General features: G+C 36.8%; 1 pseudogene across 1 annotated transcript; it reads right to left on the bottom strand.

Annotated features, from left to right (window-relative positions):
• Positions 1-1091: 1091 nt before the first annotated feature.
• On the bottom strand, positions 1092-5203 carry LOC143553134 (cytochrome P450 CYP72A219-like; annotated as a pseudogene). The gene is made up of 5 exons (XR_013138778.1): positions 4918-5203; positions 2828-3048; positions 2498-2739; positions 1746-2118; positions 1092-1572 (listed from the first exon to the last, which is right to left on the bottom strand). The product of XR_013138778.1 is annotated as a cytochrome P450 CYP72A219-like (transcript).
• Positions 5204-15836: the final 10633 nt, after the last annotated feature.

Genomic DNA, 15836 nt, shown 5'->3' with positions numbered 1-15836 from the left:
TCAACTATGTCGAGTGTCGGACCAATTAAACCGAGCACTCGCTTAACTTATAAAGTTAGTGGTTTCTCTTTTGGATTCTTGCAGCATGCAACGAACCGAACCCAATACTCAATTAGAGTTATAAATATCCATTGAAACCATCTAAATTACATAGTTAGCTCCGTAGTTTTCCGATTCTTCGCTTTTATGATTTTATACATACTTATATATTCTCATTTTACAAATTAAACCCAAATTTGAATTCAAGTTTAGTTATTTACTTTTATTTATTATTTACCTCTCGTCACATTCCCAATCCTAAACTCGTTTATTTTTCAGACTCGCTTGTTAGAAGTCGAACCTTCCAATTTGCCCGCCTAAGGACCGGCTTGTCTATTTCATCACTTGCTTCATTTCCAAGTGAGTACTTACACTCCCTCTTTTTACGCTTATATACTTTTAGGGGTAGCATGCACACCATATTCAAACTAACAGTTTTAAGACCTCTATGCTAAATCTACAATTCCTCACTATGTGTTTACACGAATAATTGCTCGGTCACTTGTTTATGCCTCATTATGATTGTGTGCTTAAGTGTTTAATTATTGTTTATGGGTTGGCCTCATCCTTATCCTCACTAAGTATTATCATACGCTCCCCTAACTATTTTAGCTTTGTGCTAATAGAATAAGGCCTCATTTATTTATCTAAGTATTTTGGTTATTACCAATTAGAAAGGAGCCTTAGTTATTTACTTTACACTTTTACAATGGTTGTTGTGATGTTCTATTTACACATGTGAATTTTGATTTTTGCCTCATTATATATATATAACAAAACTATTGTATTGCTCACCAACATTCGTGCTGATCAAATCTATTTTTATGCATGCTAAAGGTTTATTTTTAGGTTGATTATAAAGATTGAAGACTTATCACTTAATTTGGATTTTAGAATATGTCAATTCAAGCATTTGTCAACTTACTATTTACTTGAATTATTGTGCCGTGTTGAATGAATGAAATGAATTAATGTAAAGATTGAAGACTTATCATTTAATTAATTATTAACTAGTTTTAGCCACAATAATAATATCAAAACTCACTCAAACGGTAGTACATATTTAACAATAAACACATATGCAACTAGTTTTGGCCATAATAATCATCAAACCTCACTCAAAATCAATTGAGCACCATATTGAGGTTGCAAGGTGAAAATGACATGTGGAGCATGTGAGTATGATGGCGAGAGCTCAAAGGAGAAGCGTCTTAGAATCATAGCGAGTGCGAGTTTTGCTTCCAACATAGCAAAATTTTGTCCAACGCATATACGTGGCCCCCCTCCGAATGGAAAATATGAAGCTTGACCCATGGTTGCATTTGCCACGCCTTCAGCAAATCTTTCTGGGTTAAACTCGTTTGCATCATCACCCCATATATCAGCATCGTAATGTAAAAGCATCATGTGCAGCATAAGCATCGATCCCGATGGTAATGTTAAGTTTCCTATTTTAACTTCTTCATGAATCATCCGTGCTAAAACCAAACCGGGCGGGTATAACCTAAGTACCTCATGCAAGATCATATTAATCTGCAAACCAAGAGAAATAGTTTGGAATCAAAGCAGGTTTACTTGTGTTTTTGTTATTGGTTAGGTAATAGGTAGTTAATAAATGAAGTTGTAAACTTTAGCCGGTAACTTTACATATAAAAACTCTTCATATCCATCGTGTCAGGTCTCGACAAAGGACAAAAAAGACTTACGATTTTTAAATGATTTAATCCGTCTACATCTGGCCTTCAGTCCCCAAACACCTTTAGAACTTCATCTCTAGCGCGATCCTGCCAATTCTTGTGCTGACCCAACAAAACCATGGTCCAAGTAAGCAAATTTGCAGTAGTTTCTTGCCCTGCAAAGTAGAAGAGTTTGCACTCTTCAATGACTTCATCAATACTAAGTCCAAAACTATCGTTCCCTTGTTGACTGATTTCTTTGTCATTTGAATATAACAATAAGCCCAGCAAATCTTCTTTTTCTCCACTTTTCTCTAATCGTTTATTAATAATTTTCTTTATCGAACTTTTCACTTCTCGGTATATCTCCTTCATCCTTCTGTTTCTTTTTGTAGGCAAAAATCTATGAATCATACATATGTAAAATCAATATTATTAGCAATTATGATCTATTCTTCAAGAAATTGGTTGATTCAGGTAAAAAAAAATAATGTTTATTAGTTAATTCAGGTCTACTAAAAATACATAGCAGGTCAATTTAGACTACCACCACTGTTAGCTGCCACAAAAGCGAATTTAGTTATTGGATACTTCTTTTTTTCTAAAATCATCCATTTCAAATCATTTTGCACCTAACCAAATTGATGCCAGTTTGGCCCAAGCACAACTTAACCCCATACCTTTTTTACCACGAGTGACTGTTACTTTTGGACAAGTTTTTCTTACACAAAAGAAAATAGTGCACCGTAATAAAACATACGATTAATGGGAAAAATTCTCACCGGGATCCTGGAATATAGATTGATTGTGTTGCTTGTATAAGTAGCTTTGCTTGTTCTTGTTGAAGCTCAAATATCCTTCTTCCTTCCTCATAGCTGCTACCAAATGCCGTACGTGAAATAACATCACTAGTCATTGTTTGGAGATGAGGATAAACATCAACTTCACATGATCTTCCTTTTGTCATCCCTTCCCATTTGCTAATCATCTCACTGCAACTAAGGTGAAAGGCTGGTAGCATAAGCTACAACAAGAAATACACATTGAAATCGATCAAAGGCCAGTTTTCAATTAGTTTAAATATCAAAACATAAACAGCGCATAAATGGAACCTTTAGTTTCTCAACATGAAATGCAGGGTTGATGATCTTTCTATGTTTGACCCATTGATCTGCTTCCGCATCTACAACTCCTTTTGCTAGCATCTTTGCAAACGGATTACCTCCTCTTTGCTTTTGAAATTGATTATAATCAGCCAGTATTTGTTTTATTAATGGAGGTTTTGTTAAGTGCACTACAGGTCGTGGTCCCATCCAGGTAAAGAATGTGTTACCTATATAACAACAACAACAATTACATGTGTACATAGATAAATTGGTGCATGGTTATATGTTAGAAGATAGATATACCAAACCACACAACAACATCTAATTCATATTTTGACTTATGCGAATAAATTTTCAACTAAATGGAAATTAAACATTGTAATTTTCTTGAAGCTTGATCTTTAGTAGAAACGAATCTAAAGAAAATAACTAGTTCTTACAAATAAACGACAAGGAAGAAGAATTATAACTCAGCTCGACAACATTTAAGGTCTTTAATTTCATCAAGTATTGATTTCAACAATTTCTCTTTCTATGTAAACCACTAAGTTATTTGCAGGAAAATCATTTGACATTCTATTGCAAAGGCAATTCTTTACTATTTTCAGCATTGAAAATATCAAAACCAGATCAACAAATTATCACTTACCATCACACACTATATATAAAAATACACTTTGGACACTCTTTGAGTTGTACCCTTTATAAAACTATCTTTTTATATAGTCTGTTTAAGAAAACATAGCCCAAATCGGCCTAGCCACTCAAATCATGAAAGATTTATTAGTCAAAACACTCAAATTAAAAAACTAATTGCCAGGGACTAGAAGAAAAAGCTAATTTCAAAGGTCATGCTTTAATGTAGACGAACTGCGACAACACAAATAGGGGTTCGTCCATGTTGAGGTACAGAACTAACGTAGCCAAGTAATAAAGAACCAAAAAAAAACAAATTAAAAAACTAAGAAATATGTTATGAAAAACAATACGTACGTAGTAGATAGTCAAAGACTTAATTTTAGAAAAAAGAGAGGCCTTGTGTTTAAGTTTTTTACCTATGACAAAAAGTAGGGGGTTTAGATTGGGCCAATGTTTTTTCCTTTCCTTATCAATGGTGGATTTCCTCATGGGGTGAGATGGTATGATTGGGTTGGTCAGTCAGTGTCTATCAGTTGTTATCCAAGTGACTGTTAAAAAAAAAAAAAGAACATGAGCAGTTTTTTAGCTTAATTCTAAAGCCCAAAGTCAGTGCCAAAGCCCACCCCGGCCCTAATGATGTTCCACCATTGTAGCTTCTACGTACGGATGCGTTAATCATTTGGTCCAACTTATTTAACTAGCAATACACTAGAAACATCAACACAAGCCACCGAATAAAAAAAAAACAAGAAAAATAAAACACCACCCGAAAACAACACCAAAACAAAAACACTCATATGTTAATTGATATAATTATTCTAGCTATTTTTAAGTTTCATATGTTAATTAATGTTTGTAATATAATAAATTTTAGGAAAATTGGAATTTAATAATTCTAACTTTGTGTTATTGGTCAATAATAATCTCAACTTTGTTTATTCCTACCAGTGGTCCCAAATTTAAAAAAGTTGGCTCTCAATGGTCCTCCGTTAAAAAAAACCTAACGGCGCTAAGTTTTTTCCGAAATTCAAACTGATTTATTAGGGCTTTTGATTGGAAGGAGGATACGAGTCGATTAGCGTAAAACTTAGCTCGAAATGATACTTCAAATGGCTTGATTAGTGCTTCAAATCGGGTGTTTGAATTCAAAATTAACAAAAATTAAGCTCTTTGGAGTATCGTTTCGAGCGTCGTATCTTTCTTCCGATCAAAAGCACTAAAATATCAGTTTTAAATTTGGAAAAAACTTAACGCCGTTAGTTTTTTTTAACGGGGGATATTGAGAACCAAATTTTTTAAATTTAGAACCATTGATGGAAATAAACAAAGTTGGGATTATTATCGACCAATTAAAATCCAATTTTCCTAAAGTTTAATGGTTCACTTTAAGAATACTCATATTTGACTAAATTAATTGTAACCCGAATTATCAAACCAAAGTGAAAAGGAAAGGGTACCGTAAGTGTTTGCAGAGGTATAGAGAAACGGCATGACTCGTGGAACAAGACTGTCGGTGAGTTTGATGGGTTTGAGTTTGGCCTGATTTGTCATGTTCACCATCTCTTTCAAGTCTCCGAACAACAACCGGTAACAGGTTCCGTCCAACCCTAGCTCCCTAAGGCTCTTCTCTATCGCCTTCGGCCGTAACCAAACCCACTTCAAGAATCTCCACCCGCACACCGCCACCACCACCACCACCACCAACGCCGCTGCAACACCAAAACACATCGCAATCATCATCATCACTTCCGTTTTGAAACGGCTACTTGCTTTTAAGTTGAACTGAATAAATTAAGGAGGTGATATTTATTGATGTGTAAGTTTCACTAAAGTCCCTCATGTTGGTGTTGTTTCTGTTTTGATACATAACTTGTGATATTATTAGCAATCCAATATATTAAAACACACGGGTGGCTCGTGGGATAGGGCTTTAGGCTTACACTTAATTAAGGCCCTCAAGTCCAAAAAAAACATTATATATAGATATATTATAATGGGTAAAGTAAACTCAAAGTAATGTATTGGTGTTGTGGTACACTTGGTTGTTACTAAAGTATAGGTTATGAGTTCAAAACGTTTAATAAGCAATTTTTTTTTCTTAACAATTGTCATGAAAAGGCCCCAAAATCTTATTTCGATTTAGGCCTTCATATTCGTTCGAATATGAACCGGCCTTGTTAAAACATAATCATTAGACAAAAATCATAAATGTTAATGTAATTTCCAAGGGTGGACCTATCACGAAGACTTCTGGAATAGTGTCATGCAAAAGTTTTCATCTTTATCTTGTTTAAAAGATTATAAAATTTTTGATGTACTTAATAGTGGACGGGGGCACTCACGAATATTCTTTATGTATCAGTCAATCATGTACCATCACTTCATTTATATTCTTAATTACTTACATCATAAAATTACTGGCACTACCTACCCACAAGTATTCTAGAACTTTCTTAATTCATTTTAATTCTTCAATGGTCAACAATTAATCAATTTTATGTGACAAACCTTTGTCATGAAATGAAGCCATGTACCTTACCTACATGGGGTGGAACGATGTTGCCATATAGTTTAGAAGCCATGCACCCTACCCATATAGATGCTCCGTCCTCTCTAACCAATTTTAAGGATAGGTAAGAATCGCATGTAATCAAAGAATAAAAAGGTAAAAAAAGCCGTGTTATGATGTTTAAGGCAACATGTTATATAATTATGTATATGCATATGAATTAATACATACAAAAGAGTATAACTAGTCTAACAGTACGAAAGGTTGTAACACTATGTAAAGTGAAGGGGCTACAAAATGGTACGTGGTAAGGGAGGCAATATGTAGACGAGGGTGGTGTTGCAGCCCACAAATCGTCCCACCCTCCAATACCTGATCGCCATGTCATCATGTTCATCACACAACCCGACGACAAATACATGTTGCCCCCCGCCCCTCTTATCGAACCAGGGAGGGGGGTGTTCTCACCCATTTCGCCCCTATTTGCCGCCAACTACACCTTGCCAAAAGAATGTATCTAGTCATTGGCAGTTAAAAGGTTCTTGCTACATGGTATAAACTTGTGTTTTACCCGGTTCATTGCACCGGGACAGCTAGTGAGCCGGTGCAACGCGCTAGGTAAAACACTAGTTATATGTATAGTAGGCAGTAGCGTTAAAACCTGGGTGTTGGTAAAACTCGAGCCTTATGACGGTGAGTTGATCCGAACGGTATCAGTTACATTCATTACTGTAGACATCGTTGGTAAAACACGAGCGTTAAAATCCAAAAAATAAATTCGTCAAATTAACATATAAAAAAAATATTTAAAACGACATTTATTTGGTCGATAAATTAGAGCGGTGCTAAAGCTCAAACATTGTTGGTCTCGAGCATTGAGGCGATAACTCGATACTGGTTTCGGTTACGTTCATTAAGGTACCTTAGCTAAAAAAACGGGAAAAATATAAAAATTGAGTTCGACGAATGGGTGGTGTCGGTCGGTAAACTCCGGCGTTGGTAGAGCCTAAACGTTGGTAAAAATCGAGGATTGTCAATCCCAGAGTTTAACACAAATATGAGGATAATTCAATGCAATAAGATGTACACTTTGGGTTACATTAAGTAGTAAACCGGAAAACCTTGAAGACGCTATTACGCTAGCCGGAGCCCTCTCTGAAAACCATGTCAAGGCGGGTACACTTTTGAACAAGAAAAAGTGTGACAAGAGTAAACCCGAACCAACCCCTCAAATCAAAGTTGATCCACCTCCTCAAGCCATAAATTACTCCAACTCATCCCACCAAGCCAAGAAGAAATTCAAGCCCAATCACCGAAACTATGCCGTCATCCACCCACAACAAACCCAACAACAATCTCAAGCTCCTCCAAACCGAAAACCCTACACTGGTCCTCATCCATTATGCAACAAATGTCAATTTCACCATCCCTCAAACATGACTTGTCGTCATTGCATCATTTGCAACCGTTATGGTCACTTTAATACCACATGTCGAAACACACCTCGTGGACATCCCGCTCCACCAAGAAACAACCCGCAAATCACGCAAAACCCACAACAACCCAGAACTTGATATAATTGTGGAGACCCTAACCATTTCCGCAAAAATTGTCCCCGACTCGTTTACGTAAACCAAGCCCAAGCCGTAACCGTGCCTTATTACCAAACCCAAGCTTACCAAGTCCAAACCTACCAACCTGAAATCCCACAACTAAATGCACCTCTGATCCAACCAATTCAAGCCATCCAAGCACCTCCTCCACCCCAAGAACCACAAGGAAATCCCGGTAACCAAGGGCGTGCTTTCATGATAAACGCCAATCAAGCTCAAGTCGTAAACGACGTTGTGAATGGTATGTTTTTAGTGAACGGATATTTGGCTTCAATTTTATTTGACACTGGTGCTGATAGGAGTTTTATTTCATTAAAATTTGAGTCTATACTTTCCGTACCTCGCACTAAACTCTCTAGACCTTTTTTCGTCGAAGTCGCCAACGGAAATTCCATCACAATCATCTCGGTCATTCGTGATTGTATTCTAACTCTTTGTAAGCGAAAATTTTCGATCGATCTTATCCCGATGCAAATGGGAAGTTTCGATGTCATAGTAGGCATGGATTGGTTATCTTTGCACCGTGCCGAAGTCATTTGTTACGATAAAATCATTCGAATCCCGCTTGTAAACGGTAAAACACTCAAGGTCCATGGCAAGACTACTCCTAAAAGGCACAACCTTATGTCATACTCTTAATCCCAAAAATATTTGCGCCAAACGTATGTTCCGTTCCTAGCTCAAGTGGTGGTTAAAGACCTTAAGGAAAGAAAAATCCAAGACATCTCTATCGTCTGTGACTTCCTCGATGTCTTTCCCGAAGACATCACCGGTCTTCCACCCATTCGCCTGGTAGAATTCCGAATCGATTTTGTGCCTGGAGCAATGCCCGTAGCCAAAGCTCCTTACCGTTTAGCCCCGTCGGAAATGCAAGAGTTATCAAACCAAATCGAAGAACTTTCCGACAAAGGCTTTATTCGTCCAAGCTCTTCTCCTTGGGGAGCTCCCTTCCTCTTCGTGAAAAAGAAAGATGGTTTGTTTCGTATGTGCATCGATTATCGTGAGCTTAACAAACTTACTATTAAAAATCGTTATCCTTTGCCACGAATCGATAACCTCTTCGATCAACTTCAAGTTGCAACGTGTTTCTCAAAAATCGATCTTCGATCGGGATATCACCAATTGTGTATTTGCGAAGAAGATATCCCAAAAACCGCATTCCGTACTCGATATGGACATTTCGAATTTCTAGTCATGCCTTTCGGTTTAACCAACGCACCCGCGGTATTTATGGATCTCATGAACTGCGTTTGCAAACCGTTTCTAGATAAATTCATCATTGTCTTTATTAATGACATCCTCATCTTTTCCAAAACCAAGGCCAAACATGAGTATCACTTGCGTTCCATTCTTGAAGTCTTAAGAAACGAACGACTTTACCCCAAATTCTTAAAATGTGAATTTTGGCTAGAGAAAGTTCAATTTTTGGGACACATCGTCAACGACAAGGGTATTCATGTTGATCCCGCAAAAATTGAAGCCGTCAAAGATTGGAAGACTCCGACTACACCCACGGAAATTCGATCTTTCTCGGTTTGGCCGGATATTATCGGCGTTTCATCCAAAATTTTTCTAAGATCTCTTTACCCCTCACTTCCCTAACTCACAAAGGAAAGCCTTATGAATGGGGATCCAAACAAGAAGACGCCTTTAATACTCTTAAACACATGCTTTTCAATGCTCCCGTTCTAACCCTTCCCGATGGAAACGAAGACTTTGTAGTATTTTGCGATACTTCTCATCAAGGTCTCGGTTGCGTTCTCATGCAACGAGGTCAAGTTATCCCGTATGCTTCAAGGCAACTCAAGGTCAACGAGAATAACTACACGACTCACGATCTTGAACTTGGTGCCGTCGTTTTCGCACTCAAAATTTGGAAACATTACCTTTACGGAACGAAATGTGTGGCTTTTACCGATCACAAAAGCCTTCAACACATTTTTGATCAAAATGATCTCAATATGAGACAACGACGATGGGCTGAGTTACTTAGTGACTACGATTGTGAAATTCGCTACCATCCCGGTAAAGCGAATGTCGTGGCCGATGCCCTTAGTCGAAAGGTTAATGTCAAATCCTTCATGCTTTTTAGCGTCACCGTTCAAACCGATCTCCAAGCCAAAATCTATCAAGCCCAACGTACCTCCGTTGACGAAGGCAACATGTACGACGAAATGTCATGTGGAGCCGAGCTTCAACTCGAAACAAAACCCGATGGCTTATTGTATTATCTCAATCGTTTATGGGTTCCCTATCGCGATGACCTTTGTACTTGCATACTCGACGAAGCTCACAAGTCACGATATTCTGTTCATCCCGATGCGGATAAAATGTATTTTGATCTTTGTTCTACCTTTTGGTGGCCGGGTATGAAAAAAGACGTAGCAACGTACGTTTCGAAATGTCTTACTTGCTCTAAAGTCAAAGCCGAACATCAAAAACCCTTTGGGTTACTCGAGCAACCACCGATTCCCATATGGAAATGGGAAGACATTGCTATGGACTTTATAATGAAACTACCCACTACTAAAAAAGCTAATGATAGCATTTGGGTGATTATTGACCGATTAACCAAGTCCGCTCACTTTATTCCAATTCGAGAAAAATACTCCGTTAAGCAACTTGCCCAAATCCACGTTCACGAAATTGTGTGTCGCCACGGTTTACCTTTGACTATCATCTCCGATCGCGATGCTCAATTCACGTCTCATTTTTGGCGATCACTTCAAGAAACCTTGGTAACTCGTCTTGATCTTAACACCGCTTATCATCCTCAAATAGATGGACAATCCGAGCGTACGATTCAAACACTTGAGGACATGCTTCGAACGTGTGTACTCGATTTCGGTAGGAATTGGGATTCTCACATTCCTTATATTGAATTCTATTACAATAACAGTTTCCATTCTAGCATCGGTATGCCTCCTTTCGAAGCTCTCTACGGTCGCAAATGTCGTTCCCCGATTAGTTGGAATGAAATCGGTGAAGCTCAAATTACCGGACCCGAAATAGTCCAAGAAGCCACCGACCGTATCGACCAAATCCGCAATAACCTACTTACCGCTAGAAGTCGACAAAAGAGCTACGCCGACAAATGGCGAAAACAGATCGAATTCAATGTCGACGATCTCGTCCTTCTCAAGGTATCCCCTTGGAAAGGAGTTTCGTTTTGGAAAGAAAGGAAAACTAGCTCCCCGTTTCGTAGGCCCATTCAAGATTATTGAGCGAGTCGGAAAAGTAGCCTACCGCCTCGAACTACTGGAAGAACTCACCGGTGTTCATCCGACCATTCATGTTTCAAATCTCAAGAAGTGCTTAGCCGAAGGTAATCTCCATATACCTCTCGATGAAGTACATGTCAATGAATCAATGATCATGGTTAAACGACTCGTTGAAATCATGAACCGCAACGAAAAGAAAACCAAGCGAAGTCGCATCAAGTTAGTTAAAGTTCGATGGGAATCACGGCGTGGCGCGGAGTTTACATGGGAATGAGAAGACTCGATGAAGGAGAAATATCCACATTTTTTTACAACATCTTAATTTCAGGACGAAATTTCCTAAAGTATGGGATATTGTGACATTTGTTAATTTCGGGTTATTTTATACTTGTATTCTTAATGTAAACCCGATGTCACACCCCGACCAAAGGCGGCGGAACATGCCGAGGTGTAACGATTGTCCATAAGCACATGACACTAATTAAAGTGACAGTATTTAATAAACTCATTACATTTCACAACATCGAAAATATCACATAACAATTATCCATAAAATAACCATAAACAAGATATCACAAAATATGGCAAATTGATATTGTTCATTTTTACTAATATCCTAAGGTCTTTGATGTCGTTTTCTTCACAATCATAAATCAACCAAGATGCAAACCTGCAACATTTCATAAAATAAAGTTTGTCAATACAAAGGTCGGTGAGCAATTCATAAGTTTAATCATATTAGTATATAATAAAGATAGCCACAAAACTTGTATACGAAACGATAAATAAAAGTGGTAATTTGGATAAATAGATATCGCTAAACACATTAGCGAGACCTAGCTATAAGGGGATGCCAGATAGTCTAGGATTTTATAATTATCGTTAATTGCATTACGTTAACGACACCTTGCTATAAGGGGATGCCAAATAGTCTAGGATTTTATAGTTCCACCAACCAAAAGCGATAAACACATAGGCATATAAGCATAGTGTCACACCCTCAAAATCCACTAACGGAGTTTTACCGTCAGAGGGTGTGAACTAACAGGATCAGAATCATCAGTTATAATCAAACCATAAAAACAAAGTTTTAAAACCATGAAAACGTTTACGAGTAATTAAATGCGGAAGCGTAAAACCATAGAAACCAATGTTGCGTCACGCAGGACGACTTAAAAACCCAAGTAATAATAGTTAAAACATGTTTGCATATCAGAATGTTCAAAAACCATACATGATCCTATACCGCGCGCCCGCCTCGGCTACCTGAGAATAACATACTAAAAGTGTCAACACGGGGTTGGTGAGTTCACAAGTTTGTATAAAATAAAGCGTTTAGCGTTTTGCGTTCAGCGTTTTGCGTTAAGCGTTTTGCGTTTGCGTTACCAGATAATGTTAAATCAATTATATATCTATAGGTAGCTAGCCTATAAAGCAAGTATTGCTAAGTGTTCGACACCGAAGCTGACTGTTTATCAAGTGCCTTGTCACCAGGTCATCCAGACCATGGTACGTGTTAGCCAAAATTACACCCGCTCGACCTCCAGTCGAGTTTAGCGTTGGGTGGGGTTTGTCAAACCCAGTAGTACTACTCAACAGTGACTCGCTATTCCAAATATTAACCGGTTCGATGTGTAGGACTTCAAATGTTTCGTTTGCCACTTAGCCTTTGCAAGTGATATATAATTTACTAACAAAATCTTAAATGCGTTTATCGGAGTATGTTATCTCCCCCAAGTGAAAAGCGTTTAAAACAGTTTAAAGGGGTAAGTGAAACTCACTGTTTGCGAAGTATTCCCAAAATAATTCACCAAGATGCGCGTCACAGAAAAACTCTCTCTAGCGTTCTAAAACAACAAAGAGATTTTTCTAAGTGTCGGAATATTATCGAGTCTCTAGACCCGGCACATAATACCTATGCACACAACATGTTTCGTGTTTCGTTTGTGAATCGTGTGTGACTTTAACAAGTGTATTTGTGATACGTTACATGTGTGAGCAATTATTTACGTGTCATGTATTCATAATGTACATCACTAGCAATTACTCCCCGTAAGGGTAATTTGGTCAACACATAACAATTAACTAGCAATTATTCCCCACGAGGGCAATTTGGTCAAATCATGACAATCAATTAGCAATTATTCCCCTCAAGGGCAATTTGGTCAAAACACGATAATAAATTAGCAATCACGTTGTTTCATGCAACTTTCACAAAATTCAGCAACTAGTTTCTTAACGACAGAATTTCTACTTGAAAAACTAGTCTATCCCACCGATCATAGCATCACAATTAATTTACCAAAAATCATCACAAAAGCATATATGTCCTAGGTTTCCAGAACATATTTTATTATATTTTTATTCCACATAGGTTTCTCCCAATAATCAAATCATTACAGCAAACTCATAACAGTCAAATTCATGCGCAACAGAATGTTATTTGAAATTTCCGTTAAACGAAAAATCCAATAAATGCAAGACCACTTGGGTTAGGTTCCTAACTCAACAAGTCAACTTTCAGAAGTGGAACCAACCCAATTGGTCTCGTATTTCATGAGATATAACATTTACAAAACAACCTAACAGCAGGTCTAACAACTCAGCTTTGCACAACGTTTTTGTAAAATCATAAAGGTTAACTTTTACACGTCCAAAAATTGCAAATTTATATTCTATAGAAACTAGACTCAATCTAGTTTACTGTAGTATCAATAATCTCAACCAATTTTCACATTTGCACCCCGTTATAGTCAATCAAAAATCAACAACACAGTCTGTCCAGAAACTGTTTGCATCCAAACTCAACAATTTAACTATCTATGGACCACAAATCATTCATATAACATTCTAAACATCATAATCACTATCCATGCACATCAATTACACATTACATACATGATTAGGGTTTTTGTTTGAACTCAAATCAAAGACACAACAATTAACATGTAACAATATCAATTCTAGTTATCAAATCATCATCAATACATCATCAAATCAAACAAAGATCATATGAACACAATATATGAAATTTCCAGATTTTAGGGTTTATAATTAACCCATTCAAACTCAAAATTAAGCATGTAAAATACATAGGATAGTTGTTTATACCTTCCTAGCACCTTAATCTTCGATTAAACTTGAAAAATCTTGATTGTATGTGTGTGTATGAAGTCGACGGCTGCCAAAGGGATAGGAGGGAGGGCCGATCGGTCTAGAGGGAGAGAAGAGAAAGAGAGGCTAGGGTTTTATAATATTATTAATAATAATCATGTTACATCTAGGTCCCTCCACTTCCAAATGTTACTTTTCTAACTTAATTAACTTAGTTTGCACATTGAGTTAACGTTATATAACATGTTATCACATAACACATAAGCCTAGCACATAATTATCACATAATTATTGTTTTGACGGTTTTCGTTTATTCACCAATGGTTAGCGTCAACTCGTTTGCGTTTCGGTGCAATTCCCGAAAGACTACACATGTAGTAAGTGTTAAGCGTCATTTAAACCATAGTTTAAATGTAATGAGGTGTGCGTTATAGATTCAGTGACCTTTAAGTTTGAATTGACGGAGTTGAGTTAACGGAGTTAACGGAGTTAACCTGAAATTGACGATTGTCACACATAGAACACCAAATCGGGCAATTATTTAGGTAAAGTATACAACTACGTTTGTGGTTTAAGATTCAAATATAAAGCATTTTGTTGAATAAGTATGAAATGTCACCCCCAAAATAAAAGATGGAAAATAGGGTATGAAGTACTCACCTTCAAATAGTAAACTTGAAAGATGATAATTTGGAGATTTGTCAGAACGACGAGTTTAACGCACAATGCCTAAAAAAAAGAAGTCTTGAATTTAGAAAGGTTGTCTTGAAGGTATTTAAACAAAATAAATGTTGAGAAATGTAAATAATTAAAGTTCAAGGTTTTAAAATGTAACTATTTAAGAATTTATAATAATAACCCTTTAAAAATGTAAGTTTGCTCGAAACCGGGTTAAAGTATCTAACCTTAATATTTACTCAACCTATGTTAAGTAATAAGGTGGATAAAATGCAAAAATGCAAATCCCTTTGGAATAAAGATACTAAACGGTTTTTTTTTATCGAGTGTTCGGGTTGTCGGTTCGGGTCTTGATAATTGGTCAAACCCAAAGTCAACTTTCCAAAATATTGAATGTTATGAGATAACTCAGTAAAATTTAATAAGACTTAACCAAGTAAGTAGTTCCATTGTTTCAGAACTAACAACGCACGTTAAGTGAGTGTTCGGTTTTGTTGGTCCAAACTTTGTTATGAGATCAAGTTGGATCCAACATTTCCAAGTACTTAAGAAAATATTTAAAAATCAATTTGTAACTATTTTTAAAGAAATATACAAGTCTTGATGGCTAAAAAAAACACACTTGTGTGTCTTAAGCGAGCAAGAATCGGTTTGGTTCGGTTTCCATCTCACAACAAGTTCATAGATGGTTTCCACATGTCCAAACACTAAAGAACTTGTATAATAATGTACAAATAAAAAAAATACCAAAAGTTAACAATAAAGTCTTTAAACAAAAGTTCGGTTTTCGGTTCGGATCGTGTTTCGGGTTAAGACCGAGGTAAGATTCTACAAACCCATAACCATAGAATTTGTAAAAATGATTTTAGAAACTTAGATCTAACACTAAGTATGTTTAAACAAACAAAACTAGTAACAAAGTTCGGTTTACGGTTTAGAGCTATTTACGGTTAAACCGAAGCATAGACTTTTAAAAACCCATAACCATGGAACTTGTAAACATGACCAACAAACTAAAATAAGCAAGATTAATATGTATGAACAAGTGATATAGATGTATATATATCAAGGACACGAAGTACTCCATGAAGCCTTGCCTTATGGGGTCCGAAACCTCACCGACCGGAATCGGAGAAGTAACTACCAAAGGTAAACAAAGGGTGTATATTATATATATGTTGCACAACCATAAACAAATATTAATAAGGCTACATAAAATAATTAAGATGAAAGACGAAAAT

The sequence above is a fragment of the Bidens hawaiensis genome, unplaced genomic scaffold, assembly GCF_021521415.1.
Source record: "Bidens hawaiensis isolate Kalapana, Puna unplaced genomic scaffold, B.hawaiensis_p1.1 tig00017153_1, whole genome shotgun sequence".
Lineage (NCBI taxonomy): Eukaryota > Viridiplantae > Streptophyta > Magnoliopsida > Asterales > Asteraceae > Bidens > Bidens hawaiensis.
The sequence above is the reverse complement of the archived record's forward strand: the minus strand, read 5'-3'. Positions and strand labels throughout refer to the sequence as shown.